Source organism: Halyomorpha halys, unplaced genomic scaffold (assembly GCF_000696795.3).
Source record: "Halyomorpha halys isolate HHAL.00 unplaced genomic scaffold, Hhal_1.1 Scaffold824.1, whole genome shotgun sequence".
NCBI classification, from domain to species: Eukaryota; Metazoa; Arthropoda; class Insecta; order Hemiptera; family Pentatomidae; genus Halyomorpha; species Halyomorpha halys.
In genome coordinates, this window is record NW_027104663.1 from 222,800 (window position 1) to 235,983 (window position 13,184).

The window sequence follows — 13,184 nt, forward strand, 5'->3', positions numbered from 1 at the left end:
TATCTTTTCAAAAACTTCTCAAATTTTGACGCCTCCACCAGTACAGCGGCAACAAGCGCCATTATAGGCACTTGTAAATATTGTGAATCCGTGTACATTTAGGCCTTTAACACATACCATTGGTGTGACCCATCAACTATCTCACTGTAATTTCAATTTTTTTTTTAAACGTAGAACTCCTTTTTTCCCTCCATATGGACATTCTTTTCAGTTAAAACATCTACTATTTCAGTTTTTGTGTACTCTTATATCAGAGGTATAAGAGAGTTGGAATCTAGTACTAGGAAGAAGAAACCTGAAAAAAAAATAGAGAGGAACTTACGGCGGGTTACATTAAGGATGTATTTCTCTTCCTTCTACTAAGTCCCATTATTCCTTCTGAGCCATGACTTTGCCTGAGGAAATCGCCGGTTTAAGCGGGTAATCAAAAATCCGATAGATTCAAGAAAGTTATTACAGGTTATTGCCTAGTATGCTAATGTTGTCGATATCCCAAATCATTGGGAGGGGAGGGGGTTTGAAATAAATTATTTCATGTTATGATCACCATGTTTACTATCCACACGCCAGAGGAAACTATAGTTTATAGTAAGTTGTAATATTACCCTTTATTGTATTCCTGAAGTAAAAAAATATATTAAAGTTGATTACAAATATGAAAATTATATAATAGAAAAATATGATTTTTTTTTTTAATTAAATAAAAGAGATAAATAAGTATAAAGAGAACAAAACCGTAAGGTGGAGCACTTACAGGTTGGAATTTTTGGCAAGAGCCGGGAAGAAAAAAATGGCAGTTATCTCACCCCAAATACTTTAATGAAAACTATGTATAATTACTAGTCAAAACCCCTCACCTGCCAAGTATAGGTGAGGGGGAATACAAAATTACTGTAATTAATAAGTATCAAAAATTATTGAATTTATTTAAAGAAGACTAAAATATGACCTATAATAGAAATGCTGAAATATGACCTATAATAGAGCTATTTATGTCCAATATTTCTCGAGATATAGCCTGTTAAAAAGCAACATTTCATGAAAATGTTGTATGGAACCTACTAAAACATAAGTAATAAGTGATTTTTAAAAAAAAAATCTATATCTCAAAAACTATTTGTCGTACAGATGTTTATTTTCGCTCAAATTAAAGCTAGTTTAATGAGCTATAAAGTAGTTTACAACGTTTATTTTCGTAGGAGTAATAGTTTTCATGAAATTTGCTAAAATAATTAGGGCTTAAATTTTAGCTAATTTACTCTATTTTAAATGATGCTCTCTAAGATTTTCTATTGTTGTTGGTAGTTTTTAAGATATAGAGCTCCGAATAAAAAATTAATTATTATTACCGTTTTGTAACAGTCGTCATTTTTTATTCTCCCTACCTATACTTGGCAGACTCATCAATTTTGACTAGTAATTATACATAGTTTTCAATTAAGTAATAAATTTATGGGGGTGAAATAACTGACTTTATTCTCCTCTTGGGCTCTTGTACTAAGAACTGGCCTTTTATACCTACGAAACTTGTATATCCATAATTTGTTAAATTAATTTAAAACAATATTGATAGTAACAAATGATATTTGGATAGTCTCAACATTCTTTCTTAAAATATATTTTGTCCAACGTTTCGGCTCATCCGGCCATCATCAAGGACAGTCTTAATTTTAGTTTCACAGCCTCACATTTATTTATAAGACTTTGCTAGCTGTAATACCAACGTCAATTTAACACTATTTGTATTTTTCAATATACAACAATATTATTAAATACGTAGAGGTTAAATAATAGTGTGATAAGTTTATGATAATAGAATATGATAATTGTAAAAATAGAGTAAATTATTAAATGTTATAGTCACAAATACAGGTTTATCTTGATTGTGTTAAATATACTTTATGGCCTCCAAAGTTTAATAAACAAATTTGAGGCTGTAAAACTAAAGTCAAGATAATGATATAATAATTTAAATTATATGATATAACTCAAACAATGAAATAGTAATATAAAGAAAAAAATTTATATAAAAGAAAGTAAGGAAGTTTCAAACTTCATATTTATAAATACTCGCAACGTATAATACCCAATTAAATAATTAGCTTTGAAACATTAAAAAAAAAATTAGAATTTATAAAACTAGTATCCTTCCCACTGTTCTTAAGGATGCGAAACGTAGCCTCTTACACTAAGAGAAGAACAGTGATTTAAAGTTTTTGAAACTAAAATATTTTTGAAACACTCCAATCCCACATCACCACCCTTGAAGAATAGAGCCAAAACTGGAGGATTGACGTTAATTCCAATAAATACCACCAAATCTGAACAAACGACTGACATGGAATCATCATACAAGACTAAAAAGGCAGTTGACTGCCCGTCAATTCCGACTATTACAACATTTACTAGACAAACGGTCCAAAATGCCAATCCATTACAAAATACTGATCTACATGACTATTATAAGGCCTATCTGGACATACGGAGTTGAGCTTTGGGGCTCCACTTAACCATCAAATTCCTCCCGAATACAATCCTTACAGTCCAAAATCCTTCGTAAAATAATTAATGCTCCTTACTTGATCACAAATCAAATGATCCATCAGGACCTCAATGTCCGACATGTTGCTGGTTTGGTCAGAACCAGATACCAATCCTTCCATAATAAACTTCCAAACCACCCAAATCCACTTGTGTCTAACCTGGCTTCTTCTTCATTACCTAATAATCCTCCTAAGCGTCCGAAACGAAGATGGGCTCGAGATCTTCTCCTCTAGAAATGTTATTGGAGTTCTATTAATGTGTAGATTCTCTACATGCTTGTATCATGTCACTATGTCACCTACAGCAAATTTACTTGTATATATTTTTATACAGTTGTAAATAACAATAAATAAATTATAAAAATATTTTACGATAAGCTTATGATAGTAAAATATTAAAGTTTCTAAGAATAGAATTAATTATTATTTGTTATGGTGACAAATACAGGTTTATTTTATTATGTTAAATCGACTGAATTGCCTCCAAAGTTTTAAAGCTGTGAGATGATTGACCTTGAGGATGGTCGGATCGGCCGAAACGTTTGACATGTAATATGTTTTAATAAAGAAGGTTGAGGCTTTTTGGATAATTTTTGATATTATTAATAAAACTATCAGTCTCAAACAAGATAATAAAGACATATAGAAATATATGTGTTTGAAAAACTATCTCGGTAAATTCTGAACATAAAGAGCCTAATCAAGGTCCAAATATTACAAAATTTACTGTAATTTTTTACGGGAATTTAATACTTTTTTCTTTCAGTAAGCAATTTCCAACGCTTAATGTAAATTCGGCAAAAATTTCAATTATTTTCTTCAACATAATGAACTTCCGCTTTTTAGTACATGTAATGTTCCATTACTTTCTTTCCAAGGACATTTATTGTTCCTGTTATGAACTTATGTTAAAAAATTAAACTATTTTCTAACGGGAAATGCACAGCATTACGACCATCTTCTCGCATATAGACTTAAATAAATAGATTTATCAAATAGTAATTCATGATTTTACTAATCAACAATTATGAAAATTAACTCTTGCAAATGTATAATATTTATTTATAAACGATTGACCATTACTGAATATGAAGGAAATGGTAGGAGCTGGTCAAGAAGAAACAAAAATAGTTACTTGCCAACGTTTTGCCACACTTATCTGGGCTTCATCAGGGCTAAAACCGATACAAAATAACTCAAAATTTGTAAGTCGATATGTGAGGGGAAGATGGTTGGGGGGTGCGATCAGAATATAACACAAATAAGTCAAAATAACTTATTTAACAGTGCCAATATTTCGGCCAGAATTTCAAGAGCAAAAAACAATGAATACAATAAATAAGATATAAACATAATAACATATAGTAAATAATTGTACAGAACGAAATTAATAAAAATAAAGTGAAGAAAAGAGTTGAAAATAAAATGTATATATAGATAATTGAATAAGTAAGTAAAAATAACAAAATTAAGGAAATAAAAAATTAAAGTTATATAATGCAAAGAAATATGAATATTTTGGTTTATTAATAATTTAAAAATTAAAATTATGGACAGAAAAAAAATTAAATAAAAATGAAAATTGAGAGAAAGAAAATATATGTAACCATAATATTAGAATAAAAAAACAAAATATGAAGTTAGTTAAAAGAAGTTTATTGAAGTTAATTTTTTTCCATAATTTTAATTTTTAAATTATTCATATTTCTTTGCATTATATAACTTTAAATTTTTATTTCCTTAATTATGCTATTTTTGCTTATTCAATAATTTATATATATATATACATTATATTTTCCACCTCTTTCTTCACTTTATTTTTATTAATTTCATTCTGTACAATTATTTAAAATAAGTCATTCTGTATATATTTTATTTTCTTATTTTTTGTATTCATTGGATTTTATCTTGTTCGTTGTTCTTACCCCTGATGAAGGCTAGAAAATCAGGCCCAAAATGTTGGTACTATTAAATAAGTTAGCTCAACTTATTCGTGTTATATTCTGACCGCACCCCCACTTCTCTGTTCATTCTTGTTTAGTCTTAATTTACGGACATACGCAGGAGTAAGGGGTCCAGTGGGCTGATGAGATGAAGATGGCACAAGAGTGCATCTACTAAAGGGACTATTGTTTACTCACTTTATACTGAGTGCTTTATGTCACTTCACTGAGTGCTGCAACTTCTGAAAACACACAGCGCTGTCGTGAACACAGCTAAAAATAATTTTTAACAGGCTGTTCTATTGGTAGAAAAAATGGCCAAAATTGGTCACTGGTTGGTTTAGTACTAATGCTCGCGGGGCCAATAGTGCAAAGGGGTCACTGTCCACTCCCACTAGCTCGTAACCTTCCATCCTACCTAACTAATTCTCTGCAATGGCCTAGTTACCTAAACAGAAGATGGTCCCAGAGCTCACTAATGCAGAATAGTCATTGGTGCACTGCCACCCGGAATTTCATTCACAAACCATAGTTACTAACTACAATAAACATCATAGATGATTATCTCATCCAAACCGTTTTGGATTGAGAAACATGAAGAATCAGAAAAAGGCCGGAAGGTTGCGGTCTAAAAACGTTTCAGCCCACGCTACATATCTTCATCAGGGTAAAAATAAAAAGATACATAGTAAGTATAGCTAATAAAACAGTACTAAAGTGACATGTAAATAAAACAGATATAAAAAGTTGAGTTATAAAAAGGCATCTATCTAAAAAACTAACATATATATATATATATAATCAAAATTTTGTGTGCCGGAAGAGAAATAGCAGAGCCTAGGATTTTGTGTGATGGTAAACCCCTAGTACTTACGAATCTAAGGACCATAATGAGTAAAGATGGTAAAATAGAACTGGAGGTTCTAAATCGCTTTTTCACTCGATTTAGAACCTTCAGAGACCAGGAGAGACTGTGTCAGAAATGATTCGGGAGGATCTGGGTATGAAATCAGTGCGCGACGCCATGCAGGAGTAGCAACTGAAGTGTTATGGACACATGTGTAGAATGAACGATACCAGAAAAGCCAGATGGTGTTTGGAAGCTAGGCTTGGAAGGAAAACGACCTCCTGGCAAACCTAGGTGCATGTACTCTGAGTTCATTGGAAAATTAGGGGCAGCAAGAGGACACACCATCCCGGAGATGAGAAGACTAGCCAGGACCAGGGACCGTTGGGCTAGATGGACTGAGGCAATGACTCCACGTTTGACGCCACACAGGAGTTAGAGGAAAAAAATGACAGGGGTAAGGGTAACATTATTAAAGGAAACCGTAGGGCAGTCACTAGGTTTACGACGAAGGGTAAAAGTGAATTAATGGGATTTATTTTAATCCTCCAAATACACCATTCTTCGAGGGCTGTGATATGGGATTGGACAGTTTGGGAGGCGAGTACACTTGATACTTTCTCTACATGCCATTATCACTCCATTTTTAGATTACATCAAATTTACTCAATGTGTTTTTTTTTTTGTAAATAAAGTTGTAAATTGCAATAAATAAATAGCAAAAAAATACATATCATCCAAATATGATGAAAAGATGCGACTGTTTGATTATCCTAACTACGTGGTAATGTAAATGTCCAGCTGTTTTCATTAATCATTACTTAAAGATGTACAGATTTCACTTCCGAAAATGTATATAAAATTAAGTAACAATTTCGAGCTGCAAAAATTATGCAAAATCTCCTTAGTGACATAGTACTCTCACTTTTCATGGTGTGGTTGTTTGAAATCGTAAAAAAAAAAAAAAAAAAGGTGAAGGGTGATTATCTTTGAGTGATAAAGTGGAAACATACTTTTTAGCAGGTAAAGAAAAAGATTCTTCTAAAATAAATTGACTTTCAAAACTTGAAAAAGCTTCTAATGTAAGAATGGAGTTACTTACAATTAAGAAATCTCATTTTATTGAACAATTTGGAAAAAATGAAGGAATAAATTTTCAAGGTTTTATTTTATTTATTTTGTTTTAGCTACTGTAATTGTGAAATAAAGTGAAAAAAATATGTGAAAGAATTACTTTGAAACTTTCCTGTTGTTTTTTTTTAGTATGGGGTGGATAAGTGCTCATATATACCTTCATTGACAGACATACGAAATTGGGCTATTAGGCTCTACCAAGGTCCTGATTCCTCCCTTTCAAATCCAACCTGCTCTTTATTGTATTAAAAATAAACTTATCCATAAAGACCAGAATATCCAATTGGTACAGATTTGGCCAGAAATGAATGTACCTCATTTTATTCCAAACTCCTCACCCACACACACCCACTTGTTCCTTAACCTTTCATCTTTATCTAATCCTGATAACCCTCTGAGGTATCTTAATAGAAGTTAACCAGGGGACGTTCTAAATTATAATAATGATTAAAGTGCAAGTATTGGGTGATTCTTTCACAGTATATTATCTACAGTAGAGTTATAATTCAATAGTTATTAGAAATTAATTAAATCAGATGCGGGGGGGCGCATATCACGCTTCTACGTGCGACCCTATTACGTTCCCATGTTTTGTATTAACCCGTCATTGGTCACTAAATCGATTTTAACACGGATGGATTACTTATTTAGAGCTCTAGAACGCATTTTTTAAAATTAAAATTTTGATTTATATTAGATTTATTTAAGCATAACAAAAAAAGTATTACAAATATTTATTTTTATACAGAGCAAACTTGTTTTAAAAAATTTAAAAAACAAACATAATTATAAAATAGTTATAAATATAATATAATATTTTGAGATAGACAAAATTATAAGAAGAATCAAAATACAGATATATCATGTTATAAGAACATAACACTAGTCTTAAAAAGAAAATGCACAGTCTGAAGAAATCTCTTGTGCACAACTGGTGCAAGTGAACACCTGTATAACTGGGATATATCGGTCTTTAACACTGGTGGCAATTATGTTTTGTTAAGAATTAATATAACCCAAAAATTTACAAAAAATAGTATTCATACGGCGCAGCGATGAAGCGAAAACATGAAAAGACAAATTTTTATAATAAAGATCACCCTAAGATACACTTATAATATCGAAATACAATTCATAGTAAATAATATGTACCGAAATGAAATTCCTACCCCTTAAAGCCAACGTTTCCCTAGTTCTGCTAATGTTTGCCTTCGAGGAAAAAACATTTTTATGGATTAAATACACTTGGCGCACCAGAAAAATCCTCACAACTTGAATATTTTTATAGCAGCCTTCAGATAATGTCTCAGGAGAAGGGTTTATTGTCAGGACTGGACGCATACCCAGAGCTGCTAGTGTGGTGTAGGAGACGAGATATAGAAGGAAGAGACTGTGAACTACAGATTCCAGGAAGATGGGAACCATAGTCTCCCTCTAGCACCTTCCAGATCCCAAAAACAATTAACGTGAGAGAAATTCTCTCACAGCAACCATTGACGGGTTAATTGGTGGGCCCATGTTAAAGCGGTCGATAATTTTATGATGTAATACAAAAAAAAACAACACAAGACCAGGAAAATGATGTTTTAAAATATATAATACATAAATATTTTATATTTATAGATACATTTTGTATCTTTTTTAATATATCTTAGTGTTTATAAATCTAACCATGGATTGATTAGTATGCTGCGTAGTACCCGATTTATTTTGACGCCGTTCCGGAATAAAGCATTTCTTTCTCGTTAAAGGAATTCTTCCTTTATTTCAGAATTTCTTCGTATTTATTGAGGAAGATATGCTATTTTATTTTGTACAATGTGGTTTTCATGTGGTCATAAGGAAACGGTTTTCCTCAATAATTCTGATTAAGTTAATAATGAATTAATTTGTTTTGTTGCGAACAAATATAACATTGACGCGCTCAAAACCTTCTTAATTTTTTTTAATATTTAAAGTGTTAAAGCTGAGTATAAAGGAATTTCTGAGAAAGAAACTAACACGAACCATGCAATTGAAAAAAAAACTTCAAATATAACACTTTTGGGCTTTAAAACAAAGGGCGTTACGAGAAGTACGTACCCAGATATTGCTGTTAAAATCTTTAAGTCCCACTTTCTAACGTCTCGATCCGTCGATTACTATTACCAGAATTTTGAATTTTCTCACTTTTTTCAATAATCTTCATTAAAGTTTCGGTAAGAATCGAAATTGAGAATCGTCACTTCTCCATGAGATTTCCTTTTTTGTACCTCTTTCGTCAAAATTCGCTATCGAGAGCCAGAAAAGGGATCGATATAACCGTACAATGTATACGATATTTTTCTACCTAATATCACCAAAAAGTCTTTAAAATATGAAATTCCACGTCATAATGCTCATCGTATAAGTTTCTTCTACCTAAATATTTATATATTGTATGGAACATACTGAAAGATCAGTAGTTAGTGAATTTATTTTGAAAAATCTATATCTCGAAAACCTTTTGACATACAGATCAATTTCTAAATTTGTATTCATAAGTGAATATCATAAAAACTACTATCCCTACGAATATAAGTATCATAAACTACTTTATAGAAAGTTAAATTTCCTTTATTTTGAGTGTTGGAAAACATGTACGTCTTATGGATCTAAAGATATATTCTTTCGAAAATCCAACATTTTATACGAACAACTAGAAATTAACATTTTGTGAGTTTATATTCTTCAAATATCATAAAACCTACTACTCCTGTATTGAGGACATATGTACTTGACAGACTAAAATAAAAATCGAACACATTATATTAACTACAAGAACAAAAAAATATCTCCTACAAAGATAAACATTATTAACTATTTTATAGCTAATTTAACCAGCCTTAATTTGAGTACAGACAGACATATATACGTCCAATGATTTCTGAAATAAAGTTTTTCATAAATCAAACTTATAGTGCGAAAAACTATAAATGAATTTATTTTAGAAACTATCATGAAAATTACTATTCTTATTAAGGTAAAGGCCGTAAAGTACTTTATAGTACATTTAAATAGCTTTAATTTGAGTGCTAATAGATATCTGAATGTCACATAGTTCCTGAGATATAGATTTCTCAAAATAAATTAATTAACTAACGATATTTCAGTACATTTTTATGAAATGTTGCTTCTTAAAAGGCTCTACCTCGAGAAATATTTGAACTAATATTTCAGCAAATTTACTTTTCTGTAAATAATGTTCTTTTAGATTTTCTAGTGTTGTTGGTTGTATTTATGATATAGAGCTCCGAATGAAAAATTAAGATTTTGAAACAGTCGCCATTTTTTATTCCCCCTACCTATACATGGCAGACTCATCAGTTTTGACTAGTAATTATACATAGTTTCCATTAAAGTAATCAAAAATTGGGGTGAGATAACTGCCTTATTTTCTTCCCGGCTCTAGTACTATTATCCTTATAGTAAAGGATACAAAATAAAGTTAGTGTTGATTTTAGTTCTCTCAAACAGATAGAAGACTCTTTTTATTTTGCTCATATTTCATTATTTACTTCAAATACTGTTGCATATTTTAGTTTAAACGGATATTTAACTCCGAAAAGAAATGGTACATATTGCTTAATTTGTTTTCCTTAAACATGCCACCTCCCACACATTTGGTCCAGTTCCGGTTAAAGTAACATTTTTAAAAAATCGATGATGTTAAATTAGTAAAAAATGGAAATTAGTGTATTTTACTTAGGAGGTGCACATTTCTTAAAATTCTTCTTAAGAATTAAATTTAAGTTTTTTCTTTTTTGTGAATTATTCTTGTTTTTATACAGGTACCCCCAACAGATATTTCTAAGCTAATTTATGGATCATTCAGAAACCATTTGTTGAAGCAGTATTAATAAAAGATGAATCTAAAATTGGTTGTTTTAAGAAATAAGCTTTTAGTTTCTCATTGTATTTCTTAGTAATTTCATTTCTATTGTGGCCACTTTTAAAATATTATTTATCTTTCTCTTGAGACTTATATACTAGTTATTATCATTATATTCATTTATAATTGAGCCTCTTATGTTAGTTTTAATTGAAAGAATAATGTAAAATTGACGATAAACAGCACGACGGTCTGGGAGAAAGGGTAAAATTGGTTCATCATATTAAAAACGAAAGGTGAAAAAAAAAAATCTGAATTAAAAAATATTAAACAAATAATTATGGGTATTTATTCCTTAAATTAATCATAAAAATTTGTTTTTTAAATCATTTCTAAAAATAAAAAAGGAAAAGAAAAGAAAAAAAAAACAATTTTGGGGTTTTCTAAATTCGATTAAGAAAAATCGATGTATCCACTTTTGATGAAAAACTCCTGCAGAAGACTATTAGTTTTTCTCTCTCCATACATAAAATATTTTTTTTTTATACCAACAAATGATTGACAATGAACTTTTGTTCGTTAGTCGAAGTGTTTGTTAGAGAGAAATGCTTTAATCTACAATAACTGCGGCCGAAATATATTGGGTTTATCGACTATTATGAGTTATAATATAAACACTAACTTAAAAAAGTTTATAAAAAGGTCTGTTATGATTTGCAAGGGTGAATTTAGATGATCATATAAAAAAAAGTGAAAAAAAACAACAGCATCTAAATTTAAAAATAACAAACAATTAATTAAGGCTATTTATCTCTTAAATTCATCAAAAAAATATATTTTTAAATGTTGTTAACAAAAAAGTAAGGTTTTTATTTATTTTATTTTTTTTTATCAAAATCGATGTATCCCCTATTGATAAAAAATCCCATAGATTATTATTAAAAGATTTATACAGGAACATCTGATGTTGATAAGTATAATTATTATTAAAATTGTTAAATATAAACACCTACTTGAAAAAAAAAATTATCATCTGACATAAACTGGTAAATTTTGATTGTAGAATTTTAATTCACAAAAAATCAATATTAACTTTTGACAGAAAACTCCTCAACAATATTGTTTTATAATAAAACATATAATAGTTATTATTATATATCGGAAGAGTTCTTCAGAATAAAAAAGGGCATTTGAATTAACGAATTTTACATGAAAAGGATAAAAAATTGTCTAAAAATATTTTTAAAATAAACTAAAAGGTATGATTTCAAATTAAAATTAATTTACGTAACTAAAATGTTGGTGGTGGAAAAAATCGGAGTTTTCTTAAGAAAATACACAATTTTCATTCTACAATAAATTATAAAGTATAAGTTTGTAAAAAGTAATAAAAAAAGATATTATAATTGCTTATGTATTGTTTTGTTCCAAATGTAATTTTTTATTGTTTTTAAATGTTGATGTAATTACAAGTTCAATATGCATTTTAAAATGCTATATAATTGTGTTTAGGATAATAATTACAAATAATTAATATGACTAAAATGTTGGGCAGTTGGAAAATCGGAGTTTCCTCAAGAAAATTTCAATTTTCTTCCAATACATGAAAAAAGAATTACTTTTTAAAAAGTAATAAAAAAAAATATTGTAATTGCTTATGTTTTTTTTTTTTTTTGTTTCGGATGTAATTTTTTATTTAAATGTTTCTGTAATTGTAAGTTAAATGTGCAAAAAACAGAAAACTACGTACGTATAAATGTGTTTGCGCTAATGCTAATTTAATAAATTGTATTTTCTTGAATAATAAAGAAAAATTGTATCATATTTATTTATATATTTTTTGTATTAAAATAAAAAATTAAACATAAGTGATTTTTCAATATCCGGAGTTTTCTAGAGAGTTTTCAGTTTTTTAAAAATAATTACAAAATCTTCTATCAAAGAAAATACTAACAATTAAAAATTTACATAATAACTGATACAGAACATTATTTAAAGAAGAGTAAATTTACTGAAATATTAGCCCTAATAGAGCTATTTAGGTCCAATAGTTCTCGAGATATAGCCTTTTAAAAAGCAAAATTTCTAAAAAGTATACTGAAATATTAGTAGTTAGTTAATTTATTTTGAGAAATCTATATCTCAGGAACTATGTGACGTACAGATGTCTATTAGCGCTCAAATTAAAGCTAGTTTAATGGACTATAAAGAAGTTTATGACCTTTACCTTCGTAGGAACAGTAGTTTTCATGATATTTGCTAAAATAAATTGATTTCGGACAATAAGATTGATATTTAAAAAACTTTATTTCAGAAACCATTAGACGTACAGATGTCTATCAGCGCTCAAATTAAAGCCTGTTAAATTTACTATAAAATTGTTAATAACGTTTGTCTTTGCAGGAGTAGTAGTTTTTATGATATTTGACAAAATAAACTCACAAAATGTTAATTTCTAGTTGTTCGTATAAAATGTTGGATTTTAGAAAAAATATATCTCTAGATCCATAAGACGTACATGTTTTCCAACACTCAAAATAAAGGAAATTTAACTTATTATAATGTAGTTTATTACACTTATCTCCGTAGGGGTAGTAGTTTTTATGATATTCATATATGAATATAAATTTGTAAACCAAAATCTGTTCGAACAACTATAAATCAATTTATTTTAGAAAATTTCATGAAAACTATTACTCCTACGAAGATAAACATAATAAACTACTTTATAGCTCATTAAACTAGCTTTAATTTGAGTGCTAATAGACGTCTGTACGTCAAATGATTTCGGAGATATAGATTTTTCAAAATAAATTCACTAACTATTGATCTTTCAGTATGTTCCATACAACATTTTTATGAAATGT